The 18,195-nt window shown below is 41.0% G+C and overlaps 1 protein-coding gene across 3 annotated transcripts in view; it reads left to right on the top strand.

Annotated features, from left to right (window-relative positions):
• The first annotated feature begins 15,537 nt into the window (after positions 1–15,537).
• The window catches only part of USP8 (ubiquitin specific peptidase 8), a 68,302-nt gene continuing 65,644 nt past the window's right edge, over positions 15,538–18,195 (top strand). For all 3 annotated transcript variants that reach the window (XM_047766368.1, XM_047766370.1, XM_047766367.1), the window contains exon 1: positions 15,538–15,666. The gene's annotated coding sequence lies outside the window, so the exon portion shown is untranslated. The remainder of the gene's footprint in view (positions 15,667–18,195) is intronic.

The raw sequence follows: 18,195 nt of genomic DNA, 5'->3' as shown, positions 1-18,195 counted from the left end.
GCTAGTTGGGTTTGTAACATGCTGAGCCACATGGGAGCTCCCATGTGCACTTTTCTGTATGCATGTTATACTTCAGGATTTTTTTTTTTTTTTTGTCTTTTCTAAGGCCGCTCCCACGACGTATGGAGGGTCCCAGGCTAGGGTCTAATCGGAGCTGTAGCTACTGGCCTACGCCAGAGCCACAGGAACGCAGGATCCAAGCTGAGACTTCGACCTACACCACTGCTCACAGCAATGCCAGATCCTTAACCCACTGAGCAAGCAAGGCCAGGGATCGAACCCACAACCTCATGGTTCCTAGTCAGATTTGGGTGTGGGTTTTTTTGTCCTTTTTTTTTTTTTTTTTTGCTATTTCTTGGGCCGCTCCTGCGGCATATGAAGGTTCCCGGGCTAGGGGTTGAATCAGAGCTGTAGCCACCAGCCTACGCCAAAGCCACAGCAACGCTGGATCCGAGCCGCGTCTGCGACCTACACCACAGCTCATGGCAACGCTGGATCGTTAACCCACTGAGCAAGGGCAGGGACCGAACCCGAAACCTCATGGTTCCTAGTCGGATTCATTAACCACTGCATCACAATGGGAACTCCTAGTCAGATTTGTTAACCACGGTGCCACGACGGGAACTCCCAGGATATTTTTTAATCAGAGGCCTCAAGTCTGTCAACCTCGTTCTCACCATAGGCTTAAATCAAGACAAGATCAACATTGTAATTTATCAGTTTCTTTCTCATTTTAACCTCTTTATTAAAATTATTCATGTTTCTCATTAGTTTCTACTTTCTAAATCTCCAACTGCCCAGTTCTCCACATCTTGAAACCCTTTAATGTTTTTCACACAAGAGAATATTACACCAGGTTCTGTGCTTTGTGGTCTGTGCTCTTATGTTATACAGCACAGAGTATCACCCTTAAAATCCACAACTCTGCAGAAATTGCTCAAATAACCAAATGGACAATAATACCATTCAGTGTGGTGTTCACAACGAAAAGGTCCATCCAGCACTACTACAACTCTGGACACCCTCAGTTTGGTCAGTACCTTTGATTCCTCTTATTGCCACATTCTAATCTTCCAGGTTCCCTTGAGGACATCTGGACATTAACATCAAGGGAAATTGATGATAGTGGAGGGGTATTAAAGTCAAGAGTTCCTTGTTTGGGGCAGTGTCCTTGTTCAGTAGTTATTCACCGTTCTAGAGAAACAATTATACAAAAATATCTTCAATGTAGACATAGGGTACCAGAGGAAAAAAAATGAAACATGAACTAAATTTTAAAGAGTAAAAATAAGCTTAATATCATGGATTCCTGATTTTAAAAATAATATTACTGGTTCAGAGGGTGTGCACATTTTTATTGGTATTGTGTTTCACCCAAAATGTGATTTGGAGAGAAGCAACATTTTTAATAATGTTCTGGGGCTTCCTGTCAAGGCTCAGCGGAAAATGTGTTTTACCATTTTTGTTGTTGAGGTGAAATTTTTAATATGTTATCTCTAATTAACTAATTCTCTCATTATTGCTCATCTACAATACTGCCATTAGGCTTAGAAAAAAATACATTATTAAAGAACACAGGGAGTTCCCCGTCGTGGTGCAGTGGTTAACGAATCTGACTAGGAACCATGAGGTTGTGGGTTTGATCCCTGGCCTCGGTCAGAGGGTTAAGGATCTGGCATTGCCATGAGCTGTGGTGTGGGTCGAAGACACGGCTTGGATCCCAAGTTGCTGTGGCTCTGGTATAGGCCAGAAGCTACAGCTCCGATTAGACCCCTAGGCTGGGAACCTCCATATGCCGCAGAAGGGGCCCTAGAAAAGGCAAAAAGACAAAAATAAAAAAATAAAGAACACAGAAGTGTTGGGATGAAACCCTTAACAATCACTCCTGTGATTAATTTCATTTAGTGCTGGGAAAGCAATTCACATCTCTTGCTGTCTTTGAAATAAAAGGCAACTATGTTCAAACGTCACAAAGAAGAGGTTCTCAAATCTTTCAACTCAAGACCCCTTTACACTCTTAAAAACTGAGGGCCCTGAAGAGCTTTTGTTTATACAGGTTGTACCTATTGATATTACCCATACTTTAATTTAAAACCGAACAAAAATTTATTAAATCATTTAAAAATAATAAACCCATTATATGTTAACATAAATAACATACTTTTATGAGAAATAACTATATTTTCCCAAAACAAGAAAATTTGGTGAGAAGAGTAACATTGTTTTATATTTTTGCAAATCTCTTCAATGTATGGCTTAATAGAGGATAGATGGATTCTCATTTGCTTTTGCACTCAACTCGTTAGAATATCACACATCATACAGCCTCTGGAAAATTCCATAGTATGTTTGTAAGAGAATGAAAGTGGAAGTGCAAATGGTATCTTAATATTCTTAGGAAAATCATTTTGACCTTGTGGACCCCTCTATATGAAATTGGGAACTTCCTGAGATCCCCAGACCACAATATGAGGACCACTACCGCATAGGGTTGGCAATTTCACATGGTTCAATCTACTATACATCTCCTCCCTCAAAATATTCAGGGAGGAATACTTACATCTTTTTAAGTGTGATATGCAATACTTCTTAATCGCCTTCTTATACTTTTAGTAAGATGTGGGTAGTGTGACATATATTCAACTTTTTTTTTCCTTTTTTGGCTGCCCCATGGCATATGGAGTTCCTGGGCCAGGGATCACATCTGAGAAGTGCAGTTCAACCTATACCACAGCTGTGGGGCCAACACCAAATCCTTTAACCCACTGTGCTGGCCAGGGATCCAGCCTGAGTCCTGGTGCTGCAGAGATGCCATCCGATCCTATTGCACCACAGCAGGAACTCTCCCAAAAGATTTCTGAAATCAGAAATACACCAGTAGAGGAGTTCCAGTCGTGGCTCAGCGGAAACGAATCTGACTAGCATCCATGAGGATGAAGGTTCAATCCCTGGCCTCGATCAATGGGTTAAGGATCCAGTGTTGCCATAAGCTGTAGTATAGGTTGCAGATGCAGCTCGGATCTGGCATTGCTTTGCTGTTGTGTAGGCCAGAGGCTACAGCTGTGATTCGACCCCTAGCTTGGGAACCTCCATATGCCACAGGTGCGGCACTACAAAAGACAAAAAACGAAAAAAGAAAGAAAGAAAATACACTAGTAGGAGTTCCCGTCGTGGCACAGTGGTTAACGAATCCGACTAGGAACCATGAGGTTGAGGGTTCGATCCCTGGCTTTGCTCAGTGGCTTAAGGATCCAGCGTTGCCCTGAGCTGTGGTGTAGTTTGCAGATGCGGCTTGGATCCCTCATTCCTGTGGCTCTGGCGTAGGCCAGTGGCTGCAACTCCGATTTGACCCCTAGCCTGGGAGCCTCCATATGCCGTGGGAGTGGCTCAAGAAAAGGCAAAAAGACCAAAAGAAAAAAGAAAAAGAAAATACACTAGTAGAAAAGGATAAATGATAACATGTGAGAAATTCAGGAAAAAGAATGACTAATATACATATAAACATATTTTTTCACTTTACCTCTACACAAACTCAAATAAAGTAACACTGGGTACTATTTTTCAATAGTTAAACTGACAACCTCTTGGGGGTTTTTAATTGTAAAAACATGAATCCATGTCTTTCATCATCATATTTAATATTGTCAGGTTTTTGGGAAAATGAGCAAAAGACTGCTAATGGTATATGAGCTAGTTTAACTTTACTAAAAGGCAGTTTGGTAACAGGTAGGGAAAAGCTTGGGATTTGCCATGCCCTTTGTCCCAGGAATGCCACTTTTGAAAATTATTCTAAGGCGTTTATCATGGATGTACAGTAATATTTATGTTACCAATCCATGAAGGTATATGTTTTTATACTCAGTACTCTTTATAATACTGTTAAATAGGAGTAATCTAAGTGTACAATGGTAGAGTTGAATAAATTAGGAGATTATTGAATAATATTGTGCAGTCATTAAAAGTGATGAGTTCCCTAGTGCCCTAGAGGTTAAGGATTCAGCATTGTCACTGCTGTGGCTCAGGTTCAAACCCAGGCCCAGGAACCTCTGCATGCTGCAGGCATACCCAAAAATAAATAAATAAATAAATAAGATTTTTTTAGAAGAATTCAATAATGAACAGTGTTTGTGAAATACTAAGTGAAAAGGAGTATGAAAAATCAGTGTGTATAGTACGATGACATTATGTAAATGTATGTGTGCCTTTGCAGAGAAAGGAGGTTTGAAGGCAGGTATGCCAGGTCCATGGTGCTTGTTGAGCTCTCTAGAAAGGAGCTTAGCAGAGAGAGTTAGAGCAGAGGTCAAGTTCCTACTCTACTTGCCTTGCCTTGCACCTTGGGCACAGGGCTGGAAGGGGATAGCTTTTTCTGAATTGTGCATAAGAGAGCCCTGCTAGAAGGGCTGGGATTGTGACCAGTATTTATCTTCTTTTCCTGGCTACTCTGTACTTTCTATATTTTCATCGTATAAGTATTGCTTTTGTGAAAGAAAAAATACAATTAAAAAATATATGTTTTTATGGAGTTCCTGCTGTGGCTTAATGGGTTATAAACCCAACTAGTATCCATGAGGAGGATGTGGGTTTGATCCCTGGCCTTTCTCAGTGGGCTAAGGATCCGGCTGTTGCTGTGAGCTGCGGCGCAGGTCACACATGAGGCTCAGATCCTGTATTGTGGTTGCTGTGATGTAGGCCCGTGGCTGCAGCTCAGAATCAACCTCTAACCTGGGAACTTCCATCGGCTGCAGGTGTGCCACACCCACCCCCAAAAATATCTTTTTACAAGCAGACAAGTGACAGTAGTTGAAGCTGGGGGATGGGTACATGGGTATTCATCATACTATTCTATTTTTTCATGTGTTTGAAATTTTCTATAGTAAAAATATCTTTTCTGACACCCTTAAGGACACAATATTTTATATAACCTGCTCTTTTTTAAAATATAAATCCATGGCTCTCACCCCAACTGCAGCTTCAGTCTCAAAATCTCTGAAAGATTTAATCCAATTTCTAAGGAGTCTTTAACATGTTAACTTTAAAACTATGCAGCAAATACTAATTTGCTAATTAGTATTTGCTCATTTCTCCTGGAATGTTTCAGCAAGACTAATAGTGACCTTTCAGACTCCAGGAAGCACTCTGCTTACCTCAAGTGTCCACTTAAAATCTAAGCCTGTGGAATTTTTCAATTTGAAAAACATTAGTAGGTCTTAGTTGATAGTTCTGATCTGCAGCAGAAAAGTCAAAACTAGAGACAGAAATTCTCTGCCCTTTTTTTCCGCTTTCTTAGGGTAAATAAAGTAATCCTTAAATTGACGAGAAGTGTTTATTTGACAATTATCAAAGGCTAAAGTGTCACTCTCTCAAATGCTTTTTTGAAATTCAGTCTTTCTAAGCTAATTATCCCTGTGTTTCAGTCAAAAGTTATAGGAAAGTTTTTCCCCTCTTACTAAATGTACTCACTTGATCACTGTTCCATCCCTAACTGAAGCTGTCTACTTTAATTTGAATGAGAATTTCCTTTTTCACCTTGACTCTGAATTCAAGAGAGATCAAGTCAAATTTTAACTCTAAGCTCTGGACCTATATATCCAGTTTCTCTAAATATCTAATTCTGTTTGGAGGTTTCCTATCCCCTTCAAATCCACATATCCATGGAGGTCTGGGGGGGAGGGGGAGAAGGGTGGCTAAGTTATTTTATTTATTTATTTATTTATTGTCTTTTTAGGGCCGAAACTGTGGCATGTGAAAATTCCCAAGCTAAGGATCAAATCCAAGCTGTAGCCTCTGGCCTACAACACAACCACAGCAACTCGGGATCCGAGCCGCGTCTTGGATCTACACCACAGCTCACTGCAACGCCATATCCTTAACCCACTGATCGAGGCCAGGGATTGAACCTGGGTCCTCATGGATACTAGTTAGATTTGTTTCCACTGAGCCATGATGGGAACTCCTAAATTTTTTATTTTTCTGAAGGATAATTGTTTTACGATATTATATTCATTTCAGTTATACAGCATAGTGATTCAGTATTGTTACAGATTATACTCCATTAAGGGTTATTACAAGACCGCACATGTTCAAAGGTGAGTCCTCTCCTCTCCTCTGCCAGCCTGATCCTCTTCTAGTGTTCCCCATCTTTTTTTTTTTTTTCCTTTCTTTCTTTTTATGGCTTTACCCAAAGCAGTAAGCAAGTTCCAGGGCCAGGGATGAATCTGAGCCACAGCTTTGACCTGAATGCTGGATCCTTTAACCCATTGTGCCAGCAGGGGATTGAACCCCCACCTCCATAGCAACCTGAGCCACTGAAGTTGGATTCTTAACCCACTGTGCCACGGGGAACTCCAGGTTTCCTATCTTCAATGAATGGCTCCATCATCCACCCAGTGGCTCAACTCTTTAGCATCATCATAGTTTTTTCCCCTCCCCCATGATCTCCCCACATTTCCTGCTTCAAAGTACTCTCTCCCACAGCAGTAGGAGTTATCTTTATGAAAGCAAATTGGATCATGTCATCCCCTTGTTTACCTTTTCGAGGTTTTGCATGACTTTTAGGAAGTAAAACAAAATCCTAAATCCTGATGGATCTACAAGGCCCCTGATGATCTTCCCCTACTCATTCTAGCCAGGTCTCAGCTCCTGTCTGTTCTCCCAAATATCCTGCCCCTACTTCCTGCCTCAGAATTTCAGATATGTTTCCTTTATCTAAAGAGCTTCTTTCTCCCCACACCCCACTTCACTTCTAATTAATCCCCATTACTCACTTAGAATTAAGCAGTAGTTAATAGTGGCTAATAGTTGGGGGGAGCAGTTGTGTGCTAAGCACTTTTTAGGTACTAAATAATTTAACCTTCAGAGCCATCCTATAAGGTGGATGCTATTATTATCATCTCCATTTACAAATAACATAACTGAGGTTGAACAGAGGTGAAATAACTTGGCCAAGGTCACATAACTATTAACTGGCAGAGCCTAGATTCAAAAACAGGCATCTGTGCTTTCTTAAATATTACCTTATACTCTGCCAATTCATCCAGGACCTCTTTTCTGTAGACATCAAATTATACTTAAATGGGAGAAAGAAAGAGAGAAGGAGGAAAGAGAAAAAGGGAAAGAAAAGCTAAAGAGGATTCTCAATTTATGCATGTCAAATTGTACACTCTAGTTGATTTATTTTTCTTTTTTTTTTTTTGGTCTTTTGTCTTTTTAGGGCCACACCCATGGCATATGGAAGTTCCCAGGCTAGGGGTCTAATTGGAGCTGTAGCTGCCAGCCTATGCGACAGACACAGCAATGTGGGATCCGAGCCGCATCTGCGACCTACACCACAGCTCATGGCAATGCCAGTTCCTTAACCCACTGAGCGAGGCCAGGGATCAAACCCACAACCTCATGGTTCCTAGTCGGATTCATTTCCACTCTGCCATGACGAGAACTCCCTGATTTCTTTTTTTTTTTTTTTTTAATGTATTGGAGTATAGTTGACTGACAATATTGTATTAGTTCCAGGTATATAGCTAAGTGAATTGGAGATATATATATCTATATATATCCACTTTTTTCCCATATAGGCTATTATAAATGATTGAGTAGATTTCCCTGGGCTATACAGTAGGTTCTTTGAAAAATACACGCACCCCCATGTTCACTGCAGCATTACTTACAATAGTCAAGGCATGGTACCAGACTAAATGTTCATCGACAGAGGAATGGATAAAGAAGATGTGGTACATATATACAATGGAATATTACTCATCCATAAAAAAGAATGAAATAATGCCATTTGCAGCAACATGGATGGACCTAGAGGTGATCATACTGAGTGAAGTAAGGCAGAGAAAGACAAATACCATATGGTATCACTTATATGTGGAATCTAATTTAAAAATGATACAAAAGAACTTATTTATAAAACAGAAACTAACTCACGGATGTCTAAAGCAATCTTATGGTTACCATAGGGGAAATGGTGGTGGTGGTATAGAGGAATTGGGAGGATGGAGTAACATTAACAAGAATCTAGCTGATTTCATCAACATCTTAGGGAGGTGGTAGATGAAGAAAGTGATGTCATTTAATGTGACTGAGAGGAGTTCCCATCGTGGCACAGCGGAAATGAATCCGACTAAGAACCATGAGGTTGCAGGTTCAATCCCTGGCCTTGCTCAGTGTGTTAAGGATCTGGCGTTGCCGTGAGCTGTAGGGTAGGTCACAGACGTGGCTCGGATCCTGAGTTGCTGTGGCTGTGATGTAGGCCGGCAGCAACAGCCCCAATTTGACCCCTAGCCTGGGAACCTCCATAAGCAGCAGGTACAGCCTTAAAAAGACAAAAAAAAAAAAGTGATGGAGAAGGAGATATCCATGGAACTGGAGATGTGCCAAGAGAGCATAAAGTCACAGAAATAAATGCGGGAGAGAGAGCAGATGATAGAGAAAGGCCAAGGGAGATAAAGACTGAAATGTTTCCCAATGGATCTTGAATTTAGGAAACTCCTGGTGACCTCAAAGAGAAGAGCTACTTCTGAGAGAGATAAGGAGAGCCCTGAATTGAAGCATTCTATTAAGAATGTGAAGGAAACTTGCATGTGAAAGGAAGGAGGTTGAGAAGGTGCTGGCAAAGGAGGATATGGAATGGGAAAAGTTGGGGATGTGTGTTTAAGATAGAAGAACATGTTCATGTTCAGAGAGGAATGGGCAATAAGAGAGAGACAGAAATAGAAGTTACAAGAAAAAAAGGGCAATTGACAAAGCAGGATTCCTGAGAAGGCATGAGGGGAAGGGCTGTAGAATACAAGTATCCTTAGACCAAAAGAGAAATGGACGGTGATAGAAAACAAGTCTCAGGAAGTCAGGGCTCTATAAACGTAGTAGAATAATAAATCCCAGAGCTTGAATGGACTTCAAAATGTCTTTATGTATTCATTTACTTATGTATTTTTCCTTTTTAGGGCCATACTTACAGCAGTATGGAAGGTCCCAGGCTAGGTGTCCAATCAGAGCTATAACTGCTGGCCCACAACACAGCCACAGCCACGCTAGATCCTTAACCCACTGAACAAGGACAGGGATTGTACCTGAACCCTCATGGATGCTACTTGAGTTCTTAAACCTGCTGAGCCACCAAGGGAACTCCCTTCAAAATGTCTTTAGCCTCAGTCAGGTAGTGCATTAATATCTCCACTTTATAAATAAGATTGCTGTGGCCCAAAGAAGTTCATAATCTACCTATTCATATGACTTTATCTTCAGAACCACATTTTTGAATTTATTTTTTTATTGGGAGTTCCTGTCATGGTGCAGCAGAAACAAATCCGACTAGGAACCTTGAGGTTATGGGTTCAATCCCTGGCCTCATTCAGTGGGTTAAGGATACGGCATTGCCATGAGCTGTGATATAAGTTGCAGACCCAGTTCAGATCCTGCATTGCTGTGGCTGTGGTTTAGGGCAGCAGCTACAGCTCTGATTGGACCCCTAGCCGGGGAACGTCCATATGCCCTGCGTGCAGCCCTAAAAAGCAAAAATTAAAATAAAATAAAACAATAAATTAATTTTTTTATTGAAGTATAGTTGATTTACAATGTTGTGTTAATTTTTGCTGTATAGAAAAGTGACTCATATATATATCCCAGGATATTGAATATAGTTCCTTGTGCTATACAGTAGGATCTTGTTGTTTATCCATCTGTATAATAGTTTGTCTCTGCTAATCCCCCCATCCCAATCCATCCCTCCACTTTTGCTTGTGACAAAGATTATTTTAATCAGAAATAATAATAATTTCAAACATTTTTACAGAAACATGGCCATGAAAAAAGTTTCTATTTTGGCAAAAATTTAATCCCAATAAAATGTCCTTAAGTCTGTTCCTGACAGATAAATTCAGAAAAGTGATAAATGGAGTTCCTGTTGTGGCTCAGCAGGTTAAGAACCATACAGTACCTATGAGGATGCAGGTTCGATTCCTGGCCTTGCACAGTGGGTTAAGGATCCAGCATTGCTGGTTAAGCTGCAGCACAGGTTGCAGATGCGGCTTGGATCTGGTGTTACTGTGGCTGTGGCATCAGCCGGCTGCTGCAGCTCCGATTGGACCCCTGGCCTGGGAACTTCCATATGCTGCAGGTGTGGCCCCCAAAAAAAGGAGGGGGAAAAAAAAACCGAACAGAAAAGTGGTAAATGGAACTCAAGGTGCCCTTCAAAATTAAATTTTTTTCTGGCACAGTGGGTTAAGAGTCCAACTGCAGTAGTTTGGGTTGCTGTGAAGGTGTGGGTTTGGTTCCTGGCCTGGTACAGTGGGTTAAAGGATCTGGCATTGCCAAAGTTGTGGTGTAGGTCACAGCTGTGGCTCTGATTCAGTCCCTGGCCTGGGAACTTCCACATGCCAAGGGTTCAGCCAAAAACAAAACAAACAAAAACTCAATTAAAATTGTAATATTGCATGTGTATCTTCCATATCCTGACAGGCCTTACTTGCTTTTGAAATGCTGTAGTTGGTGTGACTCGCCTTCCAACTCAGCCTTTTTTTTTTCTTTTTTTCTTTTTTTTTTTTTTTTTTGGCCAAACCTGTGGCTTATGGAAGTTTCTGGGCCAGGGATCAAATCTGAGCTACAGCTGCTACTGTGCCACAGCTGTGACAACACCAGATCCTTAACCCACTGCACCATAGGAGGAATTCCCTAAAGTATCTTCTTTGAATTAGATGCTTCTAGGAGTTCCAGTAGGTTAAGGACCTAGGTGCTGTCATTGAAGCAGCTGAGGTTGCTACTGTGACATGGGTTTGATCCCTGGCCCGGAAACTTCCGCATACTACAGGCATGGCCAAAAAAAACCCACAAAAAACAAAAACAAAAAACCTTGCTTAAAATGTTATTATAGCTAAAGCTTAGTAAAAAAAAATTTTGGTAAATATGTAGAAAAGGCTTTTAAGCATGTGTGTTGATTCCATGATCTCAATTCAATACTCTGATAGCTGAACAGTTCCTGTGGCTATTGAATGGGATTCCCTTTCTGCCGGCTAATATTAGCATGACAAAATTGCAGAGAGAAGTAAGAAGTTTAAGTAACTCTTTGATGGCCTCCATCAAATAAGTGAAAATTCTGTGATAGGGTCAACAAACTGAAAACTTTCTCTTGTTGAGATAAAACTATGTGTATCACCATTTGTATTCTGAATATTACATCTGCTATAAAAATCAAATGGAAGCAGGAAGATCCAGAAGACATTACAATGGGGAACCACTGAAGAACCTAACAACCAGGTAAAAACTAACATAAAAACTCATCAGTTTAGATAGAAAACAAAGGCAGAAATGAAAGAAGTTCAAAGTCCACAAAATCATGAAGGGATGAAAAATGTCTGTATAGTTCATTAAATCCTGAAAGCATAGAAGGAGAGTGTATCTCTAAAATTTTATTGAGTTAAGTTTAGGCCAATTAGACATGTAACTTGACACACACAAAAGAACTCAAATCACCCTAAGTGGTGATATAGTAAATTCTTTACAACTTAAGATAAACCAATGGCTGATAGCATCTTAGTGAAGTGCGGAGTGGTGAGTGCCTAAACTTTGAAGTTTATATCCAGGAGACTAGCCAAGATTTGCCACCCCTTTACTAGGGATGCATCTTCTAGGGAGAAAATGTTTAATGGGCCATCAACTGGCCCAATGTGATGATCATTATGATTTTATGAAATAAAAACTAGATGAAGAGAAGAGAATAAGTGATAATTTAAAAAAAACACAGGATACTTGTGCTTTTGCTAAAGGACAATTGACATGACATTCGTACATATGACATTTGTAAATTTTATTATATATCTGAAAGATAAATTTTCTCATAAACTATTTTATATGATTGACTTCCGATGTTATTTTAGAATAAATTTTTTCTTGATCTAAAAGGCCTAAATAATCTGTCTTCTGGAGTTCCCATCGTGGCGCAGTGGTTAACGAATCCGACTAGGAACCATGAGGTTGTGGGTTCGCTCCCTGCCCTTGCTCAGTGGGTTAACGATCCAGCGTTGCCATGAGCTGTGGTGTAGGTTGCAGACGCGGCTTGGATCCCGCGTTGCTGTGGCTCTGGCGTAGGCTAGTGGCTACAGCTCCGATTAGACCCCTAGCCTGGGAACCTCCATATGCTGCGGGAGCGGCCCAAGAAATAGCAATAATAATAATAATAATAATCTGTCTTCTATTCTCTCTCTATCCCTGAGATCATCTCCCACTCACTCCCTGCCAGCCATACTGTCCTCCTTGCTGTCCCTCCAGCATACTCACCTTTTCCTGCTGCACTGCCTTCACTTGTGCTGCTACTATTGCCTGGATTTTCTCTACCCATATGTGCCCATGGCTTACTCCTTCTCTTCACTAAAGGCTCTAAGGAAATGTCACTAGTCAAGGAACTCTTCCCCGACTCTCTCATTAAAGAGAGAGAGTCTATCTTTGCTGGCTCTTTACCCTGTTTTATTTTTCTACTTAGCACCTGACACAGTATACAGTTGATCTTTAAACAATACAGGCACCAGAGGCACCAAGCTCCTCAGAATTAAAGATCTGAGTGTAACTTATAGTTGGCTCTCCATATCTCAGTTTCCTCCAGGTGTGCCAGTTCAGTTCCACAACCACAGATTCGCTCAACCTCAGATTGCATGTTTACTATTGAAAAAAAAATCATGTTTAAGTGGACTCGAGCAGTTCAAACTCATATTGCTCAAGGGTCAATTGTATATGTATTTGTTTATCATGTCTCCCCCCACTAGAATGTAAGTCAGCTCTGTGTTGAGGAGAAACTTTTTTTTTTTTTTTGTCTTTTTGTCTTTTAGGGCCGTACCCTCGGCACATGGAGGTTCCCAGGCTAGGCCTATGCCAGAGCCACAGCAACATGGGATCTGAGCTGCTTCTGTGAACTACACCACAGCTCATGGCAATGCCGGATCTTAACCCACTGATCGAGGCCATCCATCATCCTCATGGATGCTAGTCAGGTTTGTTAACTGCTGAGCCACAACAGGAACTCTGAGAAGAGACTTTATAACCCAAGTCTAAAACAGTCCCTGGCAAGAGTGTCCTTGTGGCCCAGTGGGTTAAGGATCCAGCATTGTCACTGCTGCAGCTCTGGTCGCTGGGCCGGGAACTTCCACATGTAGTGGGCATAGCCAAAAAGAAAAAAATAAATAAAACAATCCCTTGCATGGTACACATATTCAGTAGTATTTTGTCTTTTTAGGGCTGCACCCATGACAAATGGAGGTTCCCAGGCTAGGGGTCTAATCGGAGCTGTAGCTGCTGGCCTACACCACAGCCACAGCAACTTGGGATCTGAGCTACGTCTGTGACCTACACCACAGCTCACGGCAACACCAGATCCTTAACCCACTGAGCAAGGCCAGGGATCGAACCCACAACCTCATGGTTCCTAGTTGGATTCGTTAACCACTGAGCCACGATGGGATCTCCAGTAGATACTTCTTGAATGGATGAGGAATAAATCTGTTACAGTTTGTTTTGGACTACTGCTTATGGTGGAGATCAAAGCTATGGTCAAATATAGGCTATGCCTTTTAAAGACCTGGTGACCATTACTTGCATTCTAGGAACCATAGATACTGTTGCCTCATTTGTTACACATATTTGAACAAGAGTTAGGGTTTATAATTCAATTCAATAAGCATAGTTTCATCTAGGTAGCCTGGGTCCATAAGAACTTTCATTCCACTAATTTTGAGAAATCCAGAGCCCATCCCGATTTCTGTGAATTTCCTAGAGATGTTCTTGTTTTTTCATGCTTTCACCAACTCAGTTCAGTTTTAGAATCATCCTTCATCTTGTATCTGGTTTCTCTACCACACCTGTTGATCCACATGTGGGAACTTATTAATTAAAAAAAAAAGCTAAAGCAAATGGAATGTGCTTTAGCAAACTTGACTGATGCTTTAAGGAATTTGGAGAATTCTACTTACTGGGAGAGTGGTGGTCAGAATTGGGGCAATTACATCAGTGCAACAAAAAAACTTTATGTGAATGTTAACGAGTCTTATTTATTAAAACCTTTCTGCCAGCCCACAATAGGAGACTCTTCATTGGTTGATTCATTCTTAGGAGCTTTTTTCTTTATCACTTCATATTTTTAGGGTCCTCTAAGATTGTCTTCAGAGAACCCCAAATTCTTCCTTCTTTCTTTGGTTCCCACTCCAAACTCTGCTCTGGCTTTTTCTTTGCATACTCAAATTCATCAAGGTGTTCAGCAGACATACACACACAAAGCAAACAACCAACAACCAGTTTACTTTCTTTTTTTTTTTTTGTCTTTTTGCCATTTCTTGGGCCGCTCCCCTGGCATATGGACGGTCCCAGGCTAGGGGCCGAATCGGAGCTGTAGCCACCGGCCTACACCAGAGCCACAGCAACGCGGGATCCGAGCCGCGTCTGCGACCTACACCACAGCTCACGGCAATGCCGGATCGTTAACCCACTGAGCAAGGGCAGGGATCGAACCCGCAACCTCTTGGTTCTTACTCGGATTCGTTAACCACTGCGCCATGACGGGAACTCCCAATTTACTTTCTTAAGATCCACCCTCAATAGCTGTGATTTTCCCCCCATGGTTATGAAATTTTTTTCTAAGGTTTCCTAGTTAGTAGTGGTATAGTATACTCAGGTGGTATAGTATACTTCATATTCTATCGGTTTTAAATCTCTTGGGAAAGTGTATAGCTTGAGTTTAAAAGAGTTACCATGTTTTTGCAGGTGCTTCATTATGATGTAGAGGATATTAACATTAATGGAAAGACTACTATATGTGACACATTGTTGCTTTAGGTGTCATTTATTCATTACAAATTTATTGAAGACCTATTTGGTACACACTTTCACTTAACACACTATACCCCGCCTTCCAGCTTTTCCATCCATTAGACACTTGGACTGTCCTTGGGAGCTTAGTGACCACGGCCAGCAACTCCAAGCAAATTTATGTTTAAATTTATGGTCTAATTGGAGTATTTAATCACCATTTCTATGAGCATACAAAGATCACCTTGTGAAAAAGTTCAGGCCTCTCGTTTAGTTTTTGTAAGACTAGAATTTTGGTTAACGTTTTATATGCATACATAATATGATTTTTAGGATCGTGTTCATTCTTCCCTTACCAGAGGCGAAACTTTTAGCCAGAATTAGAGGAAATTGAAATTCCTTTTCTAGTAAGCCCTACATCTCCAATTAGAAGAGGAAGAGACGTAGCTCAGGCGTTAAGAGCAGCCATGCTTCCTCCGCAGCAAAACCCACGATGCGAGTAACACCAGGGTAACAGATCTAAGCCCGAGAAATACAGAGCGCAGGGGATGGGCGGGCCAGCTCGCCTCAGCTCAGCGTAGCCTGGTCCGTACCCATACTGCCCATCCAAAACATCCGCCTCAGCCCTCCTCCGCCCTCCCATACGCTCTCACCGGCGGTGACCGGGCTGGGAAGGAAGTAGCAGTGAGGAGAGCGCGCGCGCGCAGCCCCGCCCCTGCGTGACGTCAGAGCAGCGACGCGTCGTAACGCAGTGCAAATTGGGAAAAGGGGATGAGCTGGTCTGGCTTCCGTCGGGTTAGCGATTCTTCCTCGGTTTGGTGGGAGATGGGCCTTTGGCAAGGCGGCTGGCATTTGTGAAGCGCGCCGTGCGCCAAGGTGAGTGAGGGGTTGGATCCTGGTTTTTATTCCTCCGGAAGCTCTTCTCAGTGAACCCCCTTCCACCAGCTGCTGGTCACCCGGGAGACAACCCCTGTCTTCGGAAAAGGGTGGGACAGCTCGAACGTAGAATCCGCATTTGGAGGAAGGGCCCTACCCTGAGTCTTTGCTGGTGCCCACCTAGAGTTGCCCAGCGAGTTTCGTGTGGGCTCAGGTTTTCCGGTCTTAGAAGGTGGCCTTGACCATTCTTCCACCTTCTTGAACGCTCAGTCCGACTTTGACCTCGTCCCTCTTGCCTCTGTTTTCAGATTTTCTGCTGTCGGGCTGTCTTCCCAGGCCTTAATACAACCTTCTAGAGTGTTTTCCAGTCCTTCCTCTGATCCTGTCAAACTTGGTTTTAGTGAATTCCAAGTAGGAGTTTAAAGAATCAATGAGCTCATCAAAACTAAAACTGCGACTCCCCAAGTAAAATCTTTTCTTCCCTAAAATGTGGCCTCTCTACTAGAGGTGTGAAACAAGTTAATTTCACCTCTACTCCACCTTGGAAAATACCAGAACCCAGAATTTATACAGAAATCTGCAGACCACACTTTTGGGTTTGTTTCTTACCTCCAGTACATTTTGTGACCTTGAAGCAAATCACTTAATCACTGAAAAAAATTTACCTGAAGACAGAGGTGTTGCAGAGCCTAAGGAATTTAATATTTGTTAAAGAGCTCTGAGGGCTTCAGATGTAGGCGATGCCGAACTGAGGATTTTACTTTTTCTGAATCTGCGAGCATCTTAATTTTTGAATACTTCCTACTGGAGCCATGAAAAATGTCAAGTGATTTTTGTTAAGGAAGTGTTCCTCTTCTAGGCTTGCTCTGCAGCTTTGCTGTGTAAGCAGATTTTGCATTTCAACAGATTCTGTTTGATTCATTGTTCAATGTCTTTCATGATGAATTTAGATAGTTTCTCAGACCCCAGAGTACTGGATCAGTTTATCTGAAAGGTGCCGTAGCTTGTGCTATGTCTTTATCATGTTGAAATGTGTATTCCTTTTCTTGTGACACATTAGATGCATCTTTTAAATTAGATAGTAAGGATTGTATAGTAAAAGACAACAACAACCTGTCATTAATGATATAAATATACATTAATTGCACACAAGTATGCATTGTAGTCTTTGAGAAAACAGAAAAACAAAAATATTTTAAAGATATCTTTCTAGAATTTAATTTTTTAATGTATTTACTTGAACTTTATCAATCATTATGGTCTTTGTTTATTAATGTGAACATAATGGGAAAGAACCAATATGGCTTTTGTAAAGTAAGAGTTAGCACATCAGATTTTTTTCCCATAAAATGTCTAGCACTATATTTTATTATGAACTTTTCTTCATGAAGATATACTTGGTTTTGTAGAGATGAAAGGGGGAGAAGTGTTCATCAAATATGAGCTGCTAATAAAATTAGATATTACTGAGGCTTTAAAAACAAATCTTGGTTATTGTCCCCATTGCCTATTACCGTATACCAAATCACTCTAAAACAAAGTGGCTTAAAACTACAGTTTATTCTCATGTTTCTGTGGGCTGAGTGGACTCACCTGGTTGGTTCTTAGTTAGGGTTTCATGTATTCGTCGTCAGGTACACAGCTAGGGTTGGAGTCATCTGAAAACTCACCTGGGCTGCACATCCTAGATGGTTTATTCGCATGGATGGCAGTTGATACTGTCTGAGAGTTCAGCTGGAGATGTCAGTTGGAGTGCATGCACCAGTCTCTTTATGCATCTTTGACATGTCAAAGGATGGAGGATGAGTTCTAAAAGCAAGTATTTGAAGAGTCGGAAAGTGGAAGCTGTCTCTTAAAGCCTTTTAAAGCCTGGACCAGAATTTGGCACAGCATTACTTCTAACATACTCATTTGGTTAGAGCAGTAAGAGCCTTCCCCTTTGACCCTCTACCTTTTGAAGGGGAAAATGCCAAAGAATTTGTGGCCATATTTAGCATACCATAATTTTGTTGAAAAAGTTGTTTTAAACTAATGTTTGGATTTAGCAGTAGATGAAGAATAAGTTACAGTTTTGATTTCTTTAGTCATTTCAGTGTACATTACAATTTTCAGAGCACTTTTCCATATGTATATTTTTTCATTTGATGCTTTTGAAAACTCTTTAGAAGCAGATGGATTTTTCCTGTTTTGCAGATGAAAATAAACTGGGGAATGGTTGGGAGGATTTAAGGAATTTACCCAAAGTCACATGACAAAGAGTAGAAAATGGGACTAAGACCTATAATACTTTCATGATATAAAATTTATTAGTAGTAAATGATGAAATATTAAACTTATTTGCAATTATATATTTATAACCATACTAATTCCAGTAACACGGTACTTACGTATAGTGAATAAAGTTAGGGTTAAGATAGCTAAATCCGGGCTCTTCCAACACATTAGTTTAGTCTTTCATAATACTGAATTCTCTGAAATGTACCAGTAATGATGTGGACTTGCATATGTTTTTTTAAGTTGAAGTACAGT

This window comes from Phacochoerus africanus, chromosome 2 (assembly GCF_016906955.1).
Source record: "Phacochoerus africanus isolate WHEZ1 chromosome 2, ROS_Pafr_v1, whole genome shotgun sequence".
NCBI lineage: Eukaryota > Metazoa > Chordata > Mammalia > Artiodactyla > Suidae > Phacochoerus > Phacochoerus africanus.
Note: the sequence above shows the minus strand (reverse complement) of the source record. Positions and strands in the feature narration are given on the sequence as shown.